The 21,168-nt window shown below is 38.6% G+C and overlaps 1 protein-coding gene across 4 annotated transcripts in view; it reads right to left on the bottom strand.

Annotated features, from left to right (window-relative positions):
• The window catches only part of LOC129241255 (klarsicht protein), a 194,147-nt gene that overhangs the window by 44,549 nt on the left and 128,430 nt on the right, over positions 1 to 21,168 (bottom strand). The window lies entirely within an intron of this gene.

Genomic DNA, 21,168 nt, shown 5'->3' with positions numbered 1-21,168 from the left:
GTTGAATGGAGGCGTAAACAAGCAAAATTGTCGCTTCTACGCTGCCGAAAATCCTCAATTAGTTGAAGAACAGCCTCTCTTCGATCAAAAAGTGACTGTGTGGTGCGGTGTTTGTGCGGGAATGGTCATCGGACCGTTCTTTTTCGAAAATGAAAATGGAGCCTCTGTCACCATCAATGGAGAGCGTTATCGTGCCATGATACGCGATTTTGTTATGCCAATCATCGAAGAAAATGACATGGAAGGCTACTGGTTCCAACAGGACGGGGCTACATGCCACACTTCACGCGCTACAATCGATTTTTTGAAGCCATTGTTCCCTGGAAGGTTGATTTCGAAAAATGGTGATTTTCCGTGGCCACCGAGATCACCAGATTTGACGCCACCGGACTTTTATTTGTGGGGTTATCTGAAATCCAAGATATACATCAACAAGCCAAGGACTCTAACTCAACTTAAAAACAATATCCGACGCGAAATCGCCGCCATACCGGCCGAAATATTGGCCAAAACGATGGAAAACGCCGAAAAAAGGACACATTTGGCCATCAAGGCCAGAGGCAAACATTTGAAGGATATCATTTTCAAAAACTAGCTGGAACAAATCTCCTTGAATCAAAATAAATGATTTTTCATATCAACACAAAAAAAAATGTTTTTTTCAATGTTTTTTTTTCAGAAACAAATGGGCCCGCTTTAAATGGCCTACCCTGTACTTATATGTGCATACACGCGTATTTATGTGAGTATGTGCATGTGTACACATGTTTATGTTACTTCAACGGCTTTTGCTTGAACATTACATTAATCATCTAATCTGATCTGATCGCTGCAACACCGAACGCCCACCCTCCGCCCCTGTATGTGATTCTTCTTCTTCCATGGCCACCTAAGCATATGCATATGTGCATATGTGTACATGAATGCGATTGTGCTTTTTCATCTTCGCATTGTGCAAGCACAAGTTGACCTCTTCAACTCTTGCATCATGATCACACATTGAACCCTGCAACCGAGTACAATAGCAATTCCTATACATATTGATACATTGTCAATGGTTGTCGGAAATAAAAAAGTGAACAAGATGATTTTTGAAATGTTCATATACGACCAGTAAATTAATGGCTATGCCAATGGGTGAGAGGAGGGACGCAGAATGTTAGCTTTTGGGTGCAACTCCATAAAAGACAGAGAAAATCTAAACGGTATTGACGATATATAATGATAAATTCGCATTTCTTCTTAATGATGGGATGATGATACGCTCAGCAGGTGAATTTTCGGATGGGAACTAGTTTGAGCCTCGTCCTTTCTGAACTCGATTTTTCCATAAAAAAGTATGGAAACAATATAAAGAGCATACGCTAGGTAGCGAAGTTGTCTGAAAAAGAAATTTTTTGCAGTTATGAGGTGAAAAAATTGGACAACAACCTCAACAGGCACAACAAAATTTCGACAGAAAGCAGATTAAATAATAGTAAAATAATGAAATTATTTCTGCATAATAGACGCATTTTTTCCTAATTTTCTTGCCTTCACGTCTGCCACAATGCAGCTGCCTAACTTGGTCAGCAGTAAAAAGGTAGCAGAATCAAAATTTTCTCACTTTTGGAAAATTTCTCATCAAAGATTTTTAGTAACCGTTTTGATAAATTCTAAGGATATTTGTATATAAAAGAATTTTTTATGGCATTGCAGTGAAGTAGAATCGGTTTTCATATCTTCATAAGATTCCTCCATTTGCGACCTCAAAATTCATTCAACATTTACAAACGATTCGAATCAATGCCATTTGCCCAGATAGTTTGCGCTCACACAAAAGCACAGGCGAAAACAAAAATAAACATTGAAGCAACAGCAAGAAATCACATAGACCGAAATAGTCGAGATATGCGTCATGTTCACTGGCCATGCATGTATAGCATTGCACGCAACGCATCACACCAAGATGCCGATATCACGCAAAAGTTTCGTTGCCAAATTTCAGTACATGAAACACTCAATGCTTTCCGAACATTTAGAACAGGCATTTTGGCATTCTGTCACAGCCTTCTAAGACTATTGCGGGAATGCCAATGATGGAGCGGAGACCTCCCTATATCAGGTGTCGAAACGCTGAATTCCAAAAACATGTTTATATTACTAAGAACTTTTATTTGTTTACAAATATGTAATATCAAACTATTAACTCTGCTTCCACTAATCTGGCAAACCAAATTTTACCCATTTCAGTCCGATATTTGAATTTCATACAGAGCTAATTTTGCTGGAAATAAACAAGGTGTGGCTTTCATTTTTCTCATGTAGCTTTAAAGTGAAAGGCGTTTGCTTAGCCAAAAAAATTAGAACAAATGAGTAATGGGTACACCAAATAGAATGGGTATGGCCGCTTTTAATAGGAAGCAAAGGCGAGCACAGAATGGAACGTAGACATAAGGTGAAGGTGATTTTTGCTCATAATACTCGAAATGAATGAGTAATAGAATCTGCAGATCGCAGAGAATGCAAACAAATGGAAAAGATTGTGTGCATTTTATGTTCACCGGTGGAAGGTCGCTTTGTCGTTTCAATGAAATATAATATTCAATTTCTGTTGGCTGGCTATGCGCTGGAAATTTAATTTAAATTTCAATTTTATTTTAATTTTATTTAAATTCTCATTTTGCTGCGAAGTTGTCCCACAATATGATGTTGCTACAAATAAGTACATATGTATATGTATGTATGCAGCTAAGCATATTAACATTATTAGTTTCTGCCGCACTGGCTTTGGGCGCATAGTACGGAAAACATATGTATGTATTTCTATGTATGTAAGTGAATATGCATGTACCTACGAGTAAATAGTATTGCATGCCGAGATTCGGTCATTGATAACTACAAAAAAGGTGCCTATAATTTTTAATTAACTTTTAATATAATATATCTTGATTTCCCTATTTTTCACAATTTGAATAAAAATAAAATATCACATAAAATAAAAAACATCTCCGCGGCCGCCGTAGCCGCAGCCGAGTTGGTTGGTGCGTGATTACCATTCGGAATTCAGAGAGAAAGTAGGTTCGAATCACGGCGAAACACCAAAATGAAGAAAATTTTTCTAATAGCGGTCGCCCCTCGGCAGGCAATGGCAAACCTCCGAGTGTATTTCTGCCATGAAAAAGCATTCATCTATACCTTATATAATATTTTCTTGCTATATGTATTGCGTGTGTATAGGTTCGAAACGTGACTAATCATATCGACGCGCATTAAAAATTACGGAATTTTTAGATCTAAGTCGGTTGCTGTAGTAAGAAAAAAATCGCTGGCGAGACACAGATTTGCAAAAATATTTAGTACCTTAACGATTCCATGTCAAGTGATCCAATTATTTTGGACATTGTCGTCAATTCTTCTAAAATTTGAAAAAAGTCAATTAGTGTTTTTTCACTTCGAGGTTCTCACACGGTTGTAAAAATTCATATTTTTAGAACGCGATATATCGAATGAAAGTATTTTACCTTCTGCTCAAATATGAACGAGACGTTATCAATAAAACGGTCCGCGGATGACATATGGCAAAAATAATTTTTTTTGTTTTTTGGTAGGACTGTTATAAGTTTACATGGTTTATTTCAGCGTGATATGTCACATAGTTTGATTTCTGTGCTACTGTAAACAAGTCAAGCTCGAGTGTGCTCTTCGAATTCTCTTTTATGACTTCAATTGTCTCAAAATGTTTTCCACGGAGTAGCAACTTGAGCTTGGGAAACAGGAAAAAGTCACATGGAGCCATATTAGACGAATACGGTGCTTGCGGAACGATATTAACATTATTTTTGCTCAAATAATCGTGAACAAGACGTGATGTGTGAGCTGGTGCATTATCGTGATGCAAGAACCATGACTTGTTGTCCCACAATTCCTTCCTTTTAAGACGAATGTTCTCGCGCAAACGCTTTAAAACGTCTAAATAATATTCAGCGTTGACCGATTGGCCTTGCGGAAGGAACTCCGAGTGCATCACACCTTCGTAATCGAAAAAAACAGTCAGCATAACCTTAATTTTTGAGCGACTTTGGCGTGGTTTTTTGGGTTGATGTACGGCCCTCTTTGAACGATTTGTACCACTGGAAAACACGTGCACGCGATAGAGCAGAGTCTCCATAGGTTGTCTGCAATATTTTTAAGGCGTCTGAAGCCGAAATTTTGTTGGAATAACAAAATTTCAAACAAATTCTTTGTTCAACTTGAATTTCCATCGTTAAATTCGAAGAACACACTCGAGCTTGACTTGTTTACAGTAGCACAGAAAACAAACTATGTGACATATCACGCTGAAATTTGCCATGTAAACTTATAACAGTCCTACCAAAAAACAAAAAATTTATTTTTACCATATGTCATCCGCGGACCGTTTTATTGATAACGTCTCGTTCATATTTGAGTAGAAGGTATATATTTTGTTGGACAAGATATTAGGTACGTAGGTAAGATGGCAAGAGTACCCCAGATACACTACAAGTAGCACTTACGTACCGTTTTGATACCATAATGTGGACCACTACCTGTGAAAGGATTTAGAGAAGAGAAAACAACCGTCTACAGCCATCCAGTGCTGTTGATGTAGCGGAGGAGAGAAAAGGGATCTAGCCTGGAGAATTTCTTCAAGTCATCCCCAAAGGACACGCTAAGGAATCTCAATCGCCTAGCCGCCAGAGCCGGAAATTTGCAGAGAAAGTGTTCCACAGTCTCTTTCTCTGCAGGATCCCCACAGCTTCTGCAATAGGGGATGTATGGAATTCCAAGCTTCTCCGGATGAGTACCGACCACCCAGTGGCCAGTGAATACCGCAATGAGCTTGGAAATTGAATGGCGGGGGATTCCCATCACCTTAAGCGTTCTGTTTCTATCGTATTGAGGCCATAGTGTTTTTGAAATAGCACACGATGAGACAGACCTCCATCTGCCTTGCGCTTTTTTTAGAAAGAAATTGTGTAGTTTCCCTTTAACGACGGCCAAGGGGACACCGATGTCTGAGAAGGGGACAGCTGGAACCGGTTATGCCGATCCCTTCCTGGCAAGCTCATCGGAAATTTCATTTCCCTCTATATTCCTGTGCCCAGGAACCCAGATAAGGGAAATTTTTTTTTCACGTTCGAGACGTTTGAGATATTATTTAAAATATTTATTTTCGCTGTTAAAACTTTACCTTCATCTCTTAAAAGCCAAGAACGGGCACTCGTAGGTCAAAAGTCTGTACGAAAGATATTTTCCTGGGTTCATTCTACATTAAAGTATTTATGGAGTAATTTTTAGTCAAACCATTTTTTTAAGAAATATAGTATTAGACGATGAAGCCATGATATATTTTGCACATCTAGTGGAATGACAAAAATAAACACTTTTGCATTTGTGGGTGCTCAAATATGTAAATAATTGCGCACGCATACTTTGCTAGGTATTTGGCCGAGCTTCTCATACAATATGTGAAGTTCGTTGTAGTTGTTGGTGTTGTATGAGCTTACTAGACCCTGCCAGTGAGGTGTAGTCATGGATGGTCATGGTCTTAGTCATCTAACGGTAGGCCCAGAAAACGTGCTGTTTCGCCAGAATAGGTCCAGAGGAAAAAGCGCATGTGAATAAGTGGTTGGTATAGTGCGGTGTGTCTTCACATGACGGGCATATATTGAGTATGTCGGGGTCGATTCTGGATAAGTAGGAGTTTAACCTACTATGCGGGTCTCATGAGGCAGCTGAAGTTCGTCTTGATGTTGTCTAGCTATGGATGTTTCATGTTCGTGGTAGAAATCGTCGTGCACCTTAGGGAATACTTTTATCTTACAATATAATGTCTGAAAGCTATCTTCGAAATTGAAACGACCTCGTCGTATTCAAAAACATAATTAATGAAGTTATTGATTGTTCAAGCGGTATTTGTGACAGCTATAATTTTTCACGGCCCATGATTCACACTTATTACTAATTTAAAATTGCTTTTAAACTAAACCTTTGGACATAAAATGCTTGCAGACACAAATACAAACGTAAATGATGTGGATATTAATGTGAAATATAGGCAAAAAGTGGGCGGAAATGGCGTCCTTAGTCAGTGAAAGATGATATCAAACTCATATTTAAATCCCAACTCGATATTCAATGCCACTGTCAGAGCATGCACACGCACACAGACACGTATTTTTGAATGACTTGCCGTAATCCATTCGTAAGTGTCAAATATTTCGATGGAGACTAGCAAACGTCGGATGCGCCAGATAATACAGTGTTTGTTTAACATAACTAAAACATTCCAAAATTGTGAGTTTTACATGTGGGTGGGTGTCACTTAAACACTCCGATTTGACGCTCATCAGCAGAAGAGCAGAGAACTCACCACGAAATCGCTACACACGTCAATTCAATGGGAAAAAAATTAAAATAAAAATGGCTGAAAAGTGTGCGATGACATCGACAAATTAGATAAGTCTTTATACATTCGTACATACAAATATGTACATTAGGGCGGGTTAAATTTTTTCTTTAATTAGTTACGGCGACTGACAATTTTGAACAAAAAAGTTCGTAGAAGCATAGGTCCGAAATGGATTTCCTCCTTATTTGAAATTTAAGTTATTAATCCCAATCACTTTTATTTTTCGAATGTCTTACATTTTTTGTAAGAAATTTTGGATACGATAAATTTATTTTTGATGTTTATTATGCTCACAATTCTCTCAGTATCCTCAAAAGAGCACAGCAGCAGCTATAATCTGCAGTGTTTTTCATTCATCCAACTGAGGTCCGAACGTGAAGGCGGAGGTGCGTGTCCCACTTGTTTTCAATATTTCCAATTTCTCGTATAGTTGACGAAATGACAGCTCATTAATATATAGAAGACAAAACAACCAATGCAATGCTTTTTTAACTGTATTTCTAATTTTTCAATTACACTTTACAACACAAAAACATTTTACGTTTCGACTCTTTTCTGGCGTTTAAGTTGTATTTTGAGAAGACACTTATAGTCGAATTTTATGACAAATATTTTTGCGGTACATTTTAATGTCGCACGATGGAGCGCCGAACCTCAGTGAATTTTAATAATTTATAATTCCTTGTAAACATTAATAGAAGTTGTTTATCTTATCAGCTCAAAGTGCAATCAGGTTAAAGGAGATCGGCCTCTGGAGGCAATCTCTCAAAGGACATGGTAGTATTTTCGGGCAGTTAACACCGTATTTCTCCGAACTTCGAACATATCTTTCTATCCGCAAACTAGAGTTTGAGGGTCGTGCTAGGGCAATCTTTCCAAATGGGCAGGATTGGATCGAGGGGAAAATCTGCACCGAAGCTTGTACTTCTGTCTTCGCTGACGGTTCCAAGATGGAATCGGGAGCCGGAGCAGGGGTTTTCTCTAAATCAGCCAATTTATCTATCTCCTTTAAACTGCCGAACACTGCTAATGTTTTTCAAGCAGAAGTCTTTGCGCTCCTGCAGGCATGCAAAATGCTTAGGGAATGCGGGAGCGAGGGAGATATTAACATTTTCTCCGATAGTCAAGGCGCGATTAAGGCTCTGACGACGCGATGGTAAACTCCTGTAAGGAGGAGATCAAATATCTTGGGTGTGCAGGTAACATTTCTCTGATCTGGGTTCCAGGATATAGAGGGAAATGAGATTGCTGATGAGCTTGCCAGGAAGGGGACTGAATTGGGCTGAGAGACCTCCTACCCGGTCATCTCTCTGACAGATATTATTTCTCAAATTATTTCTCAGCGCAGAAAAGATGAAACTCCATTTCTTCATGTGCCATTTCGAAAATCTTTTGGCCCTAATACGATATACGAAGAGCGCAGAAAGTCATTTGGACTCCTCGCCATTCAATTTCCAAACTTGTAGCTGTGTTTATCGGTCACTGGACGATCGGCACACACGCGGAAAAACTAGGGTTGCCATTAAACCCCCATTGCAGAAGCTGTGAGGACCTTTCAGAGAAGGAGGCTGTTGAACACTTTCTCTGTACATATCCGGGTTTGACAGCTAGACGACTAAGGTCACTGGGCGCTCCTTTCTTCGACAGCCTGGCGTAGTGCGCCAACCTAAATCCAATCAATCTCCTCCATTGTATCAAAAGCTCTGGCTGGCTGTAGATATCTGCCTGTTGCAGGTCTCATAATGGTATCAAAACGGCGCTTTAGTGCTAGATACTTGAGGAGTGCCAGACCGGCACTTCAACCATTTCACCTACCTACATACCTGTTCATCTTATACAAATAATAAAATAGTAACTTCAAGCGTTATTCAAATGAAAAAAATTTTGAAAAATTGTAAGATTTTATGTTGCCTGCTCCGTCATTCCTTATGAGATAGTAACACTCTATATATCATACCATTACTAAATATTTCCCTTTTCATCGAATATATAAATATAATTTTAAGGAGAAATACGAGTATGAGTTTCAACCTGTGAAAAATTTGTTTTATCGACTCAAGTCCAGCTTTTTGTATTGATCCTACAAAACTCGGAGTTTGAAGTTTTTTCTGAATCAGACCAGAAAAATTTTATTTTTGTCATACAGTGTAATACTATAGTGAAAAATTTAGTGAATTATAGTGAATATAATTCTTTATGGAATTTTTTACCGCAAAAGTGTTTTTATTATGAAATACTTTCATGTTGTCTGCGTATTATTTTAATAATTTGAATAATTTAATAAATATTTCTTTGACTCGCCCTAATATACATTTATATTGCGAATGCCAGACTATGTGAGAAATAGTAGCGATCTGGCCAATTGATTTGTTTTCTTTTCGAGACGACCAATCTGAGTGGCAGAAGTTAACTTGCGAAGTATCGATTTGCGATTAGTTTGACCTACAAATCAACGCCACCGGACAGAATCTTATTGAACGACAAACAATGCAATCGTCATGTACAGTTTAAACACTTCAATACACTATTCCGAGGTGAAGCGGTGAAACAGCAATTGAATCAGAACTACAATTCCTCCTGCATACATACATATGTAGGCATGTTTGTTTACACTTATGATGCATGAATACACAAACGAACGCATATCTGTACATATACGCTCAATGTACCTCAAATCTGTTGAAATATGTCATTCAAAACCCTCCAGCCAACATCACTTTTAACAGTAATAACATAAGCAGCAACAATAACTACATTGAAAAATAACAATAGCTGACATAATCTCATCAAAATGTCACGTTCGTGTTCCCAGCAGCAATGGAAGCAGCTTGGCGACGGACTGTAATATGCGGTCGTGAGCTGTAAACTTTCTTTTTATTCTAAAACAAGCATGGGTAGTCGGCGCAATTGTGCCCCCATCTGTTGGGTTTTGTCGTAAAGATCCTACATACATACATCCATTCATGCATACATACATACATATACACACGCACATAATACAGCAACCGTTGCGTCGGCTGCAGAAGACACCGGAGTCTCTTTGTCAACGTCTTGACTAAAAGTGGTTTCGTTTCATGCTGTGCGATTATTTCATAGAATTACAACACTTCAGCTTTACTGCAAAAGACGGACGATATTACGATAACGAATAATAACACACGTAGATATGCATACTAGGGCCACTCTTAAGTGGAGAACGACCAAACTGAACCGAACAGAACTTCGACCGAAGCCAAACCGAAACCGAACCGAACATTTTCAAGAACCCAAGTAATTGAAAATGCACAGATTTCTTAAAAACCCAGCAGTATTATTAATAATAAAATATTATCAGCTCATAACATGTGCGTATGTATGTACTTAGGTATGAATAAAGTTTTAAGAATAAAAAACAAAACTTATTTCACATGTGTAGTAATTATTTAATTCTCGTAATTGAAATTTTTTTAATTTATTGAAATGTAACAACAAAAGCTTATCAGCATTTTCATCTTTCTGACCTTCAACAGAAAATGTAGACTTTGATACCAGTATTAAAAAACGTTAGAATGTCTTGACAGCAGATATACATTAAGATGAGATCACAATACGTTATTTACTCAAAAATTATTTTTTGCAACAATATTTCTGCAAATCATGTCACTTTATTGTAAGTCCGAAAGTCTGTTTTTAATTTCTTCTGAAGGCCTAAAAATTAAAACATATTCTGCCGAAGTTCGATTGTGTTTTATCGAAGCCGAAGAGAACTTTTGTGGCCGAGAATGGCCGAAGCCGAAGTTTGGTCATTCTCTAGTATTCTAAAATATTTATGATCAAAACCGATTTATATATGAATATATGTAAATAATTGGCGCGGGCATCTTTTATTGCGTTTTAGCCGAGCTTCTCCTCTGATTTGTGGTGTGCGTCTTAATGTTATTCCACACATGCAGAGACCTAAAGTTTAATGTCGCCTCCGGACGTTTGCCATTGCCTCTCGAGGGGTGACCGCTTCTAGAAAAACTCTTTTTTTTTATCATTATGGTGTTTCATGCCCACAGCGGGTTTTGAGCCGGAGCAACACGAAATGATAGTCACGTACAAACCATTCGGCTAAGGCGATCGTATGGATTTACTGTTTTCATATTTCATGCGCACACGATTGTGAAATTTTTTAGTTCAGAAAAATCATGATTATTTTCCATTCATATATAAGTACGACAAACCAAAAATTTGTGTGCGTTACTACCATTCAGTATGAACCAAAATAGTATAATATTTTCAAATATCTGTGAGAGCTAAACGCAAAACATAAATAGTAACGCTCGCATAAGTAGCGTACCTAATGAGTTTTGTTAACTTTCTTCTGGTTGGACATTAACGGGACTTGTTAAAAAAGTGCCTGGATTAGCAGATGAACGACGGATGTCGACGATCACGTCAGTAGTCAGAACGTGAGACTTTTATGTGGTTGATACGAGGTTTAACTTCGTAAGAACTGTAATAGTACGAGTTTTCTACTTCATCAAATCTAGAAGTGTCGCTCTAAAACTACGTTGCGATATAAATAACTGTATACTTCTAATTTTATTACAAATGGACAAAGGCCAGCCCGAGTAGTTCTCAGGCAGAATCCACAGTAACAAACACTATAACTTCGTAGCTAAAGTAGTTCACGTGTAGCGTTGATTTTTAATTTTTTCAATGTTTTACAACCGAAGTCGAGAAAGAAAGGCCAAACGGCTTTAAATATGCAATTCAGCTCTTAAGTGGTACCGTTAGGTGGCAAGGTCATTAGTATCACTTAAAACACAATAATATCTTCACTGCCTGTCAAACATTCACTCGCACACACACGTCAATACAACATACATATAATAAAAAGAAGAACAACAACTAACTCAAACACTTGCCATCGCAGTTAAATAAATGTCAGCGCTGCTCGACTGTATCTATGATCGCGGTTCGCCAACGAAGATGTAACGCCAAAGACGATTCACAGTTGTTGCTGATGGCATTGGTAACTCTTTTGTGAGTGGCTTCCCCATGCCTAGCACTTGGTGCCGCACTTGGATTAGCCGTTTCGTAGGTAACATGACACCGCGAAGGCATGCACACGCACAGACAAAAACACCGGTAACCAACTCTTGGCCAAAAGAGCAATTTAATGTTATAATCACAAATTGTGGCGGCAGCGGCAGCGGCAGCGACAGCGGTTTATGTGAATTCAAGAGGGCATTTGCGTGGCGACAAAACTCGATATACAGTTGTGTTATGAAAAACATGTGCATATTTCAGCTTGCGATCTAAAAGCGTTAGCTGTTTTCAATTCCACTCCAAAGCATGGCAGTAACTGAAATACGGGTACACGAAAGAACGACATAAACTAATATTGACTCTCGTTTGGTCAAACCGAATTATCGATTACACACGAAATACCCCTCGCTCGTGCTTCAAAAATGAGTTTAGTATATTATAATCTAGAATTACTTGATTTTATATTTTCTTACTTTCAGCTTGCTTCTTTGAACTTTACGTACACCAATATTGTAATTTAAGATTCCACTTTGTTACGAGTAAATTATTTGGGTTGTAATTCTGAATAAATAAATTAATAAATAATAAGCAAATAGAGAGAAGTTGACTGTTAACAATAATTTAGCATTTCTTGGCTCAGTATTTTGTTGCGATTTTTCTGAACACGACTGTAGATAATTTTATTGTTTAATTAACCATAAACTTCAAACCGAAATCACAAGACAACAAGACAAGACCTAATGATGAGTAAGACAACATTTTTCATTCTAAACAATTCACCTCATCTGATCGTAGTGAGTTGACTAAACTTACCTATGTAAATATCTACGTCCCCACGCACACACACGTACATATATTTGGTTCTACGTAAGCATTTTATGACTAAAGGTACATAAGAGGGCGGACGATATATCAATCGTGGTATGGCGAACATTTGAGGACCAAGAGAGCAGGCAAGACAGGTTCTGACTGGAGTAGTGAGGTCTTTCCTCAGTCTGGCCTGACGCATTCAAGTACGCTACATATGTACGAAACATTAACTCCACTCTGGAGATGTATGAAGTTAGAACGATGAAGTACAATCAACCCCAAAGCGATCAGTTGACACGCACAAAATCCATACATCAGCGCTGCGTAGACCACTGACAGGCACGATGGGACGGTGCAGAGAAAGGCAGGCGAACCCACCGCCTCACCCCCAAAGTTGAAGCTGGGCTGTAGAGAAAGCAATAGACTATTACCCAATTCTTGAGTGGTCATGGCTGTTTTAAAGCGTTCCTTTACCGCTTTGAGCACGAAGAGATTCCATACTGACGAAGATGCGGGACATATACTTTTCTCTGCTTCAGAAGTCTAATGGGTAAACTGGAAGATAGCCTCGCTACAGCGTCATGCCAGAGAATCTAGGGCCACTGATGCTGATGAATCAGGACACATGGAACAAAGTACAGCACATGGCTGCGGAACTTTGGCGCAACAACTTCGGAGTAGCGAGCAGCCAAGGCGGAGACGCGAACGCCAAGTAAGTACATAAACCAGCAAACCAGATCCGCGGGGTGGGTCTCCTCTAAAATAATTTTACAGTGGGTAGTAGCAGATAGATGCAACTTCTGACGTTTTACATTTGGACAGTAATTCACGTTGAGTGCAATGCTCAAACCGCATTCCGACGAAATACTTGATGGTAGTACCGGGGGATCGGTACTTTGACGGTGGGAGGTTTAGTCCCGATTATAATTCTACACTGACGGGATTAGGATTTTGACGCTTCCTCCTCATACAAAGGAATCTTTAGTTCTAAGAAACTGGAACGCCATAGAATATCAAGACAGTTCAGTAAAAGGAATACTGTATGCCACATATGTACTCCTTAGCTGGGAAAAAGTATGAATATAATAACTCTCTGCATTGAATTTTGTTTTTTTTAACTCCATTTATTGAATACAATCTGTCATACATAACCTTCAATATTAAATTTAATTAAAATTTTGAAGGGATGACATGTGTTGGAACTCCCAATAGAGTAAGTCTGGGTGGGACGTTGGTTTGTTGTAATAGGCTTGGCACCCGAGAATTTGGATGGTTAGCAACTCGGTTGTTATATCTTATGCTGATGTTTCCAGGTTCTTCATGTACCGATAGCACTCCAAGATCACGATGAATTATCTCGTTGCATATAAATCATCGCACGTTGGCGCACATGCTCAGCATTTTCGACTGGAACCTCTCCACGATGTGAAGATTTGATTTTGAAGCCGAGCCTCGGATGTGCACTCTACATGTCCCTATTGGTTTCAGTACTGCTTTATGTATGAGCACTTTATTGTCCAGCGAAAGCTCTGATTTATGGTCAGGTAGCCAATGCAGATTGTTCAAAGCGCCATCTACTGTTTGAAGTTCGTTATCGTTAATTTTAAGTACTCAACCAAGAAGGGGTTACACTGAAAATCGTTTTATTTAGTTTTTCCAGTTTTTTGCTTATTCTCGTAATTCTCAACTTTATTTCCTCTACTGGAATAGGAAAGAACTGTTGTATTGTATTTACTTATGGTTTTGTACAGAGGTATTTGAAGTCGAGTGAACAAAAATGTTAAATGCTTTCTCAATTTGCAGAAAAAATAATTAAAATCAATAAGAAACAATTCCCGGCAAAAGTAGCCTTCGCTATGACAATCTATAAAGCACAAGTTTCAATGCTTCAAAGGACAGGGCTGTATCTACCGGAATCCGTTTTTTCGCATGGACAACTTTACGTAGCTTCCACAAGAGTTTGTGGATTTAGTGATACTTATGTCATGTTTACATTAAAGAAAAATAATCACTTTATTATTTCAAACATTGTTTTCAAAACAAGTTTTGTAAGGTTTCAAATAAAATTAGAAGGCAAAAAAGAAACGCGTTGAATGTAAGAAAACAAAAAAATAAATGTATTTCACCTGCGCTAATTTATTTCCACGGTATTAGAAAAGTATTCGGCGCGAATAATTCACACCAATGTGCACATCTTTGCACATTGGATATCTTTTGGTCGCAGTGCGCAGTAGGATAATAAAATACCAGTCCATATATATTATAAACATTTTCGCTTAAAGCAAAACCGATTTATGTATTTAAAATAGCCCCCTAAACTTGTAAACTAGTGTTTTTTCGGGGGTTCTCTTTTTTATTTGCCTTTTTATTATTTGTTTAAGATTCTGGTTTGGTATTTATGGAGTTTATTTTGTTAACTTTTTCGCACGAAATTAAAGCCAGAAGTTGCTAACCAAAGTATTTACATGCAAGCGTGTATTTTGTTGGTGTATTGCATAAGAATTGCCATGATAATTTGCTATGCAATGATGGGAAATCATTTCCTTGGATTGCGAGTACCCCTATTTATTAGACACATTTTATAAGGAAAGCATTAGCCCACAGTTCAAAATTTCTCAAGTTTGTCCTACTCAGCAGTGAAGAAATTTTCGGTCGAAAGATGGCAAATTAATTTCAACGGCTTTAATGGAGATATCGGCTAATTTTTGATGTATTCAGGCGTAGTTTTGGTGCTGATGCTTTGATAACGAATTTCAGTTGGTCAACATGTTCCTTAACAATCAAGCTTTCACTACCCTTTTGAAATCGTTTTAACAACTCCTGAACCCTGCCATCTTGTCTATGCTATGGTTATAAACTGGAATTTTAAGACTCCATTTTTATGGTTTGAAGTGCATTGAGGCATTCAAAAAGGGGAGCTTTTGAAGTACATGAGGAATGAGACAAAAAGTGCTATATGTCGGGCATAACTTGTAAATCCTCTAGAATATGAAAAAATCATTTTGGTACTAGATTTGTTACATTCACTTAAAAAAATTCATTTTTTGGACTTTTTATTCAAACGTTAATTTAATTTTTCAGTTTTTATATCAAGCAAAAAAATGTAGTTTTAAAACAGTTTGAAGCGTACAGAAAATAGTTTAAGGGATATAAGATAGGATCTTAATTAAAATCCACTCAGAATAACACAATTAAAGTAAAATGGTGAAAAAATTATTTCTAAACGAAAAGTTCTTTGGAATTCCATCCCTGAAGTGAGAATCTGGAACAGCTGTTATGGTCTCATCATTTGATGAAAAACGCTCTCCACGAATGCATATTTCAAGCCTGGAAACCAATGGAAGTCGTCAAAATCTGGTGAATACGGTAGATGGCCAGAAAAATCTTAAAGTTCGATTCATGGATTTTAGCCATTTTTAAAATGGTTCATTTCCCTGATGAAAAATGATGGGTATTTTTTCACAATTTTTTTCCTTCAGCTAGTCTAAAGGATCACAATAGTATTCAGAATTTACTGTTTTACCAGTAGGCAAATAATCCAAGAACGAAATTCTTTTTGCATCCCAAAAAAACTGATGCTAACACCTTCTTGGCCGACTTCTGGACACGAACTCGTTTCGGAGCCGAAGAGCCAGGTTCACACCACTCTTTAGCCTCCTGGTTTTATTTAGGATCATGGTGATAGACCCAAGTCGCATTCATAGTGATGAATCGACGCCCAAATCCACTTTATCCTTTCGAACGCCCTAAATGTTGCTGAGAAAGTCGCATTCGAATGTGTTTTTGTTCCATTGTTAGCGAATGCGGCACCCATTGTGCACACAGCTTTCTGTAACCCAATACTTCAGACAAAATATTGATTACACTACAAAATGCGATGTCTAGGGCTTCTACTAAATCTCTTTCAGTCACTTGACGATTCGTGTAATTTTTCTACGATTTCTGGTGTTTTTGCTGATTTTGGACGTCCTTGACGTGGATATCTTCAAGGCTTGTACGACCCCGTTTAAATTCAGCAACCCATCTTTCTACTATGGTAATAGATGGCGAAATGTCCTCATATACTTTCAACATTCCTTCATAAATTTCCGTTGCTTTTAAGCCTTCCAAAAATAAAACTTCAATCACGGCGCGATACTTGATTTTTTTCATTGTATTAAATACAGATGGAAAAATGTGCACCAACATAACAAAAATAATTTAGGCTATTTAACAACCTAGTATAATAATGGGGAAAAAGTAACTCAAATTTATAAATCAGAACAAACGTCACACCTTTTGCAATTGGGTATTATTGTCAGAGACGGTGCCTGCTGGCAACGGCGCAAACTTATCTCTTATTCTCTCTTATTTTTGGAGTAAAAAATGAATGGCATTTTCACGAGTTTTATTTCACGGTAATGCAGTCATTTCATTTTAAATCGGGAAGTCCATGAAAAATTCAAAATTACTTTCACACCAAATAAGTATGTACGTATGTGCAAATATACGAAGCCAGTAAGTGACTGATATTCACGAAATTGAGCTTTTACAACACTTTCAGTTTCCAATTTTCTGCCACGGGTGCCCAGAAGCTAAATCCGTTAAATTCACGTAAATTGGTTGGCTAGCAGTTGACCCCAGCGTCGATAATTCACTCATTTATACATGCACTCAACTTGCCTTCGTCATTTTCGGAGCTGCGCCAGTCATTCCATCAACAAACAGAGGAAGCAGAGCAGCCTCTACACTAAGCCAACCAAATCGAAATTTAACTTACGTGCACTTCGCCGGTGGGTGATCTTAGGTGTACACTCACTGCTCATTTCAAGCGCTTTACTAAACGGTTTTAAGGCGTTGCAAAATTCGGGCATTAGGTGTACAAAATTGTGCAATTTCAACAAAGGATGCCAAAGTATAAACGGAAAGCAGAAAAAGTTGTGGGAATTAGGGAGGTTCGCTTAAGATCTACTAAGTCCCTTACACACAACAAATTGGTTTGGGAGATGATTTAGACTTCAGATATCTGCAGTTGTACTTTCTCAATCCAAAATTTGGTCAATTGAAATTTAGATGAACTCTCTTGAAGATCAAACTGATATCAGTTCAAAGCTGTGCATGTTTTGCCGGATGCTTGCAATTGAAAATTTTCGTTACACACGCCACGGTACACGCCGTTATCCGAAAGCATTCGCTTCCAGTCTGCGCTAGTCAAAATATTTGCTGACGATAATCAAGACTCCTAACAAAAAATATAAGAGTTATTGACGCCAGGGTTAGAGGGCAACCAACAGCAAGCAGCGCGCTGATTTGATGCGAGTTGATGAGCAAACTCGAAACGCTTATGCGAATCTTTAATTTTTGCGCGCATTGCAACACGTCAAAGTCGCGGGTGCATCTTGATGGCAATTTGTCATGACAATTGAAAGTTGTATTCTCCTGTCAGCCGCTATTGGCAAATATTTGTACATAAACTCTCAAGTGGGAACTTACTCGTAGGTGTTGTAACATTACACCTCACAAGTAAAATGAATATTGCAATCGCATTTGCCCAACCCCCGCAACGCAACAACTTTGGCAGCACCAACACGTGCTTTACTCAATTTTTTTCAAACGAACAAAAAACTGCGGGAAATAAAACCCACAGAAGAGCTGGTAGCAACATAGTTATGGCCAAGCCTACCTAGACGACAACGCCAGTCTGGTGATTGGTGGCATGGAAGTAACGGTACCAGCAAGTGCACCACTGCGCACGAACGACTTTGCTGTTGTTGTGGCCGCAAGTGCACACACTTCTGGGCGTCACGTCATGCATTGGCCCAAGGCTACTGTCGTTGCTGCTGCAGCTGCTCCCAGCTACACACCTACATAGGCTATTAAAATCGACACAAATTATCCCCAACAGAGCAGCGAAACAGATGATTTGCCATATTCCGGTGAATGATGCTTGTGAAATGCTTGTCAATGGAAAAATGATTTCGAATGAGTGCCATTTGCTAGAAATAACAAAAAATACTGAAAACTAAGGATTCGCCCATAGCCGACAATATTTCTTCCGAAAGCTCTTGTACAGTGTATGTTTTTTGAATTTGAATTTGAAGAGGTCGAGCCAAGGAGCACCAGGAGATTTGGTGGCTCCTAAAACACTCAGGCTAAAAAGCCCATTGTATTTAAAGCTCTGGAAAGGGGGTAGATAGTCAAGGAGGGAGGGAGAAAAGTATCAGAGAAAGAGATAGGAAAGAATAGAGACAGAGATAGAGATAGTTAGCCCTGTAAGAATTTTCCAGATTCTTTGGCGAATCTGTAAATATCCTCCAGTTTTAGAGAACGAATATCACTCATTCCCAAGACATCGGAACCCAATACCCGTAGTCGCGCTCTAGCAAAGGCAGGACACTCACAGAGAAAGTGCTCAGTGCTATCCGCCTCCTCCAAGCAGGACAGGCATACCGGGTCCTCGATGATTCCAATGGTGGTCATATGCTGACCCCATGGGTTGTGTCCTGTAATGATGCCAACCATCAACCGAATGTCTTTCCTTCTAAGTTTTAGTAGAAAGTTTGACAGTTTTCTGTTCGGACTTGTCACAAACCACTTTGCAGTTCTGCAGCGTTCTAGACCAGACCATCGCTCTTTATGTAGATTGCCTACATAGTCGTTGATCCAATTCTTGATTCCTGCGGGACTGATTCCGATTATTGGCTCTGGCCCCTGTGGGGGCACCGCTGATCCACGGTTGGCCAATTCGTCGGCTATTTCGTTTCCTTGAACACCGGAGTGTCCTGGAACCCATATAAGTACAAGCCTGTTTTGTCTTGCGACAGAATTAAGCTTCTTCTTACATTCTTGAACAATCTTCGAGGTTTGCTTCGCGTTCTCCAGGGCCTCCAATGCAGCCTGACTGTCACTGAAGACTCCAATCTGTTTCCCGCTCCATCTCCGCAGTGTATGTAGTTTATGGAATATTTCAACTTTAAACCTAAAATGCAAATATTTGGGCAAAATTTGTTTTTCAAGATGTATTAAATTAAAAACCTTCTGTCATTGATCAATGCTACCTCCCGATGAAAAAACAATGCACTGTGCAGATTTTTACACCAAAAAAGTAATATAAAGGAACTTGATCTTGAAGTATACCTGCGTCTATCTCCTATGTATTCCCCAGATCTTACACAATTTATCCGAAATGATGGGTAACGGCGACGATCCCTAATAATTTATTACGACAAACTTAACAAGGTTTGGTTCACTTAGAAGCCGAAATAGTTCAATGATAAGAGTCAAATATTGGATTTGGGATAAAAAACGAAGCATTCGGACGTGCTATTTAAAACAAATCACTCAGAAATGTTTCAACTTGTTTTGAATAAATATGATTACTTTCACGAGTTAGTAACAGCTTTGCACATTTTTGAAAAAACTTCCGCAATCGCCTCTTAATCCTGATAAACTTTTAATGTTAATTCTGAACCTTATTTCTTAGAATTCAAGCTTTTAAAATTTATTTCATTTTAGAAATGATCACCAACATGTTTAACTTTGGCATAGCTTCTCCTCTTTGCTTACACCGGATAGGTCAGATTTTCCTCTTGTGACTTCATTATGTTAGATCGAGAAATGTGTAAAATTTTCTTTCCTCAGCGAACAGCCGTCAAATTTGAATTCGCGATGATGCTCCTCTCTTAGCTGGCACAGCAAAAAATTATCTGCGTACTGCAGTTTCTTGTCATATAGTAGCAACGAGAGCAGAGCCCCAACGAGTTGTGTGGGCATGTGAAATGGCACAAACACCGACAACAGCAGCTAAGGTGGTGCAATACTTTTGCAACAATAATCGTTCGAATATGGCAACAATTCGTGTCTTACTCATTGCGCAAACTTGTATGCCCAAATTGGCGCTGCAAATCACAGCTAGGCATGCAATGCTGCTGCAACACCAATTCAAATCTCCAATTGGCGCAGTTGCAACAGGCGACTGTAGTGTTTTTAGACCCATTGAAGGGGGTGAGAAAGACGTGTGCGCGCGTGCTTGTGTGTGTTCGTGTGTGTATTCTGTCACATTTCCACTAACCTTATTCGAGGGACGAATTTGTGAAAGCTATTGAAAACTAAAATTTAACAAAGTTATGCATAAGAGGCTCATTGGGAATGCAATTGAACACCGCACACACACACGCACACCCACAAGCACGTTTTCGGGGAAACTGTTGCAAATTGGCCAAGCATGCTGAGGAAGATTGCCAGCAAGTGATACCTGTGCGGTCATCGCGCCTTGGCATGCAACCATGGCTAAGTAACACTTGCCTCATGATCCAGCCAAACAGCAAAAGCACCAACCAGTAGGCTTGTCGAGCGGTCACTACCGAAAAACGCTTTAATTTAATATTTTCAACACCTCTGCGCTAAGTGCAAGAAAAACTTACACTTGCTAATTTTTCTAAGGAGTCGACATTCAAGCATTTGTCTCGGAAGCAGTTATGACTTTATTATTAATTTCGAATGCACGCGAACGTCATATAGAAATTGTTTTGGCGGAAATGCACTAACTTCAAATTCTTCCTTGTTAAATACACAGGAAAAAAATTTCGTTTCCTTCGGAGTCTTTGAAAATCGTTCACATTTTATGATTGCATTGCAGGAAAATCACTGCTGGCTTTTTTATGCTCAGGGCTCTTGACAATAAATAAGACGAGTCGTAGATAGTTTACGGTGCTTACCTCAAAAGAAAGAAAGTAATATGCCAGCGATAATTGCAAAAATCGTATCTAATAACTGCTTCAAATTTTTAAAACACAAATAAATCTTTGGTAAACTGGTTACCTTTCGGTGTCTCAAGTCAAGCTCTATATTCATTCGTATTTATCAATAGAAATGAAGAAAAAAATCAATCAGTGGCGAGATCAAGTGCTTTGGTGCTGATCAATACGGCAGGCGAACAAAATTGCAAA

This window comes from Anastrepha obliqua, chromosome 3 (assembly GCF_027943255.1).
Source record: "Anastrepha obliqua isolate idAnaObli1 chromosome 3, idAnaObli1_1.0, whole genome shotgun sequence".
NCBI classification, from domain to species: Eukaryota; Metazoa; Arthropoda; class Insecta; order Diptera; family Tephritidae; genus Anastrepha; species Anastrepha obliqua.
This window is presented reverse-complemented; position numbering and strand designations above follow the sequence as displayed.